This window comes from Aegilops tauschii, chromosome 1, assembly GCF_002575655.3.
Source record: "Aegilops tauschii subsp. strangulata cultivar AL8/78 chromosome 1, Aet v6.0, whole genome shotgun sequence".
NCBI classification, from domain to species: Eukaryota; Viridiplantae; Streptophyta; class Magnoliopsida; order Poales; family Poaceae; genus Aegilops; species Aegilops tauschii.
In genome coordinates this window covers 425,645,376-425,650,900 of record NC_053035.3, presented here as the reverse complement: position 1 = coordinate 425,650,900, position 5,525 = coordinate 425,645,376, and positions in this window count along the sequence as shown.

Below are 5,525 nucleotides of genomic sequence, written 5' to 3'. Positions count from 1 at the left end.
TCATTAACCCAACAAAATTAATTATAAGTATCACGGTGATGAGATTCAAATGATAATCCAGATACTAGATACTCAAGTTGTCCATAACCGGGGACACGGCTAATCATGATCAGTTTGTACACTCTGCAGAGGTTTGCGCACTTTTCCCCACAAGACTCGATCGCCTCCGCTTGATTCTCGCACTGCATGATGTTTGAGAAACGGATGACCGAGACACAGTCTTTCAGAAACAATCACTCTTTACTCTGGATGGACCGGTACACCTACTTTCCCCTACATCTGCTAGTCCACCTCTTCAAGAGATCCTGTAACCTACTCAGCTATGCTAGAGCCCATAATAGCTTGTGGCTGCACACGGAAGTTTCTAGCATGAATAATCTCATGATCCCTTTGAGCCTGGGTGGCGGACCTTATACATACAGACAACACTGGGTTCTCCAGGTGCCTCAATCCACCCAGATGTGAGTTTTAGTTGCCACCTTAAGTTTGAACCATTATTAAACATCTCACATCTGTCATGAATATCACTCAAACCCAATCCACGTCTACGAGCATAGCATGGCAATATAATAGCAACGTAGAAGTAACTCCCAAGGGTTTGATAAAGAACAGGTAATAGGTACTACCTCAACTACTTCCCAATACCCACAGTTTAATAGATCCTAATCATGCAAGTGTTTGAGGAAAAATAGATCTAATGCAATAAAACTGGGTATGAACGGGGTATGATCAAAGTGTTACTTGCCTTGCTGATGATCCGCAAAACCTAGCGAGTCGAAGTAACAAGCGGCACACTCCGGGTACTCTATCGCAAACAAACAAGCATACAATCAGTACTCAGCTAATGCACAGGTAAAACTCGAATAAAAGATCCAACCAGAAAGTTCAACTTAAGAACTCCGGTTTGCAAAAAGAATCAACTCGAAAGAAGCAACGAAAGTCAAACGGCGAAAGAAAGAAACTTCGTTTGCTAATCTGGATCTAGGTCAAATTTTACTGTAGCAAAAACTTATTTGAGTAGGTTAAACGGAAAGAGAATTTCGAGACGAAACTCTAGGCGCTTGAATCGCCTGATTCCGATAAACGAGCGAAAAGTTAAACAGATTCGAAAATTCGATCAGAAATCGAACCGAGAAAATAACGAGAAAATCCGATGAAAAAGAAAAACGGACGAACGGTTAAATAACGGACGTTCGTTAACAGAGAAAAACCGATGAACGCGTTCGTTAAAACGAACGGTTCGGTGAACACTCGCGAAATAAGAAAACCGAAAAAAAACCGATCTAGGGTTTTTTTTAAACAAAAGGTTTTTTTTACAGAAAACCGATCAACAGCAAAATGGCCGGCGGCAGTACCTCGGCGGCGGGCTCGGCGAGGGGCTCCGGCGGGCGGGGCGGCTCGGGGGGGGGGGGGGGGCTCCGGCGGCGAGGGGTGCGGGGCTCCAGCGACTCGCGGCGGCAGCGGCGAGGCAAAAAGCGGCGGCGGCGGCGGGCTCCTCCGGCGGCGGTGATGAGGAAAACGGAGGGGGGGAGCTATTTAAGGAGGGGGGGGCTAGGGAGGCTTGGGGAAGGGGTCGGCCGGCGGCGGCGTAAGGCGGCCGGACTCGGGCGGCTCCCGTGGCGTGCTCGGTCTCCAGGAAGAGGAAGGCGCGGGCGGGCCGTCGGCTGGGCTCGGCCCAGTTGGCGCGGCGTGTTTGTTTTTTATTTTTAAATAAGTTCCGTGGGAAAAATTGCGTAGAAAAATAAATAAAAATCAGAAAAATATGAAATAAATTTTCCCCGTCTAGTTAGAAAATCTAGATAGGGTGAACATTTTTAAAATCAAAAATAAATATTTTGAAAACATGCATATTTTTAAATGCAATAAAAATTGCAAATAAAATCCAAATAAATTCCAAATAATGATTTTAACATTTTTCCTCCAGTATTCCAATGTTTTGGAGAAGTCATATTTTCTCCTCTCGTTTATTTAAAAATGAAATATTTTTTCGGAGAGAAAAATAATTAAAACCAAAAATCCTCGTTTGAAAAATCAAATTTGAAAATACGAGAAAATCCCCAACTCTCTCCGAGGGTCATTGAGTTGCTTAGGATTTATCGAGGATTTGTCAAAATGCAACAAAACATGATATGGAATGATGATCTATGTATAACATTCCAAATTGAAAATTTGGGATGTTACGAACCTACCCCCCTTAAGATGAATCTCGCCCTCGAGATTCGGGTTGGCTAGAAAACAGGTGGGAGTGGTTTTTCCGTAGATCTTCCTCTCGCTCCCAGGTAGCCTCATCTTCTGTGTGGTGACTCCACTGAACTTTGCAAAACTTGATAACCTTGCTGCGGGTAACTCGGCTGGCATACTCGAGAATCTTAACTGGCTTCTCCTCATAGGTCAAATCACTTTCCAACTGAATCGCTTCCAGTGGCACAGTATCTCTCAGCGGTATCTCAGCCATCTCTGCGTGGCACTTCTTCAACTGCGAAACGTGAAATACATCATGTACTCCAGACAATCCTTCGGGCAATTCCAGCTTGTAGGCAACTTCTCCCATACGTTCCAAAATTCTGTATGGTCCGATAAAACGGGGCGCTAACTTTCCCTTAACTCCAAAGCGCTTCACTCCTCGAAGTGGCGATACTCGAAGATACACTCTGTCTCCGACTTCGTGAACTGTCTCCTTGCGTTTAGAATCAGCATAACTCTTCTGCCTGGACTGGGCTACCTTGAGCCTTTCGCGAATCAACCTTACTTTCTGTTCAGATTCCTTAATCAAATCTGGCCCAAACAACTGACGATCTCCAACTTCGTCCCATAGCAACGGTGTTCTACACCTCCTTCCGTACAAAGCTTTGAAAGGGGCCATCTTCAAACTAGTTTGATAACTGTTGTTATATGAAAACTCTGCATAGGGCAAATTGTCGTCCCAACTAGATCCATAATCTAGCGCACATGCTCTCAACATGTCCTCCAAAATCTGATTGACTCTCTCGGTCTGTCCATCTGTCTGTGGGTGAAATGCGGTACTAAATTCCAGTCTGGTTCCCAATGTTTCATGTAAGTGCTTCCAAAACTTTGAGGTAAATCGGGTTCCTCTGTCTGATACAATGGTCCTCGGAACTCCATGCAAACATACTATCCTGGTCATGTATATCTTTGCCAACTTAGCACTGGTGTAAGTGGTCTTCACTGGAATGAAATGAGCCACTTTCGTCAAACGGTCGACTACAACCCATATTGAGTCATAGCCTGAACGAGTCCTGGGTAATCTTGTGATGAAATCCATGCCTATTTTATCCCACTTCCATTCGGGTATCGGCAATGGCTGTAGTAATCCTGCTGGCTTTTGATGCTCTGCCTTCACTCTCTGACATACATCACAAACTGCTACAAACTCCGCAATATCCTTCTTCATTCCGGTCCACCAGAAAGTATTCTTCAGATCCAAATACATCTTGGTATTCCCTGGGTGAATCGAGTACGGTGAATCATGGGCTTCTTGCAAAATCAACTTCCTGATCTCCGGATCATTTGGCACATATACGCGGTCCTCGAACCATAAGGTATCGTGCTCATCCTCATGAAATCCCTTGGCCTTTCCTTTGCTCATCTTCTCCTTTATCTCTTCAATCTCCTTGTCTGTCTTCTGAGCTTCTCTGATCCTTTCCATCAAGGTAGACTGAATCTCCAATGTCGCTAAATAGCCTCTAGGGACTATCTCCAAACATAGCTCGTGAAGGTCCTCGGCTAACTCCTGAGGTAATTCCCCGGTCATGAGGGTGTTGACATGACTCTTGCGGCTCAACGCGTCTGCTACTACGTTAGCCTTTCCAGGGTGATAATGCAATCTCATATCATAATCTTTGATGAGCTCCAACCATCTCCTCTGTCTGAGGTTTAACTCCTGCGTGAAAATGTACTTCAAACTCTTGTGATCCGTGTACACTTCACAATGGTTTCCGATGAGAAAATGTCTCCATGTCTTCAATGCATGCACCACGGCTGCTAATTCCAAATCATGCGTAGCATAATTCTTCTCATGGGGTTTAAGTTGTCGTGAAGCATACGAAACAACTCTTCCTTCCTGCATAAGCACTGCTCCAAGTCCTCGACGAGAAGCGTCGCAATAAACTTCATAGTCCTTGCGTTGATCTGGCAGAATCAACACTGGTGAGGTAACAAATCGTTTCTTCAACTCTTGGAAACTAGCTTCACACTCCTCAGTCCAATTGAATTTGGTGTCTTTCTTTAATAGCTCAGTCATAGGCTTAGCAATCCTGGAGAAATTCTCGATAAATCTCCGGTAGTATCCTGCAAGTCCAAGAAAACTCCGGATTTCTCCAACTGTCGTGGGCGATTCCCAACTTGTCACTGTGTCAACCTTGGCAGGGTCTACTGCTATTCCTTCTCCAGAAATAACATGTCCAAGGAATCCAACTTCCTTCAACCAAAACTCACATTTGCTGAACTTGGCATATAACTGATGTTCTCTGAGCTTCTCAAGTACCAATCGTAAATGCTCCTCATGCTCTTCTTCATCCTTGGAAAAGATTAAAATATCATCAATGAACACCACGACAAACTTATCCAGAAACTCCATAAACACTTTGTTCATCAGGTTCATGAAATAGGCAGGTGCGTTAGTCAGTCCAAATGACATAACGGTATACTCATACAATCCATATCTGGTGGTAAATGCCGTCTTAGGTATATCATGTTCTCGAATCTTTAACTGATGGTATCCTGATCGTAGATCGATCTTGGAAAATACTTTAGCTCCTTGCAAGCGGTCAAACAAATCATTGATCATCGGCAGTGGGTACTTGTTTTTGATGGTCACTTCATTCAATCCCCGGTAAGCAACAACCATCCTCAGCGATCCATCTTTCTTCTCTACTATAAGTACTGGTGATCCCCAAGGTGACGAACTTGGGCGAATATAGCCTTTATCCAGTAACTCCTTGATCTGCTTCTTAATTTCCTCCAAATCCTTTGCGGGCATCCTGTACGGTCTCTTAGATATGGGCCCTGTGCCTAGCAAAAGTTCAATCAAAAACTCAATGTCTCTATCTGGTGGCATGCCTGGCAACTCTTCTGGAAATACATCCGGATAGTCCTTCACCACTGGTACTTCCTCCTGTACAACTCCTGATAAGGAATTCACTTGAGTCCTCTTCGGCATATGCCGGGATACATACTTGATCCTTTTTCCTTCCGGGGTGGTAAGCAAAATCGTCTTGCTGGCACAATCGATGTTTCCTCCATACAACGATAGCCAATCCATTCCCAAAATCACATCCAAGCCTTGTGATTCCAAAACAATGAGGTCTGAGGGGAAAACATGCCTTCCAATGGCCAACGGTATCTGAAAACATCCTTGGGTGGCCATATACTCTGCTCCTGGCGAGGTTACTAACATGGGGCTTTTGAGGACTTGGGTGGACATCTTAAACTTGTTTACGAATCCCCTTGATATGTATGAATGCGATGCACCAGTATCGAAAAGAACAGTTGCAGTAAATGACTTA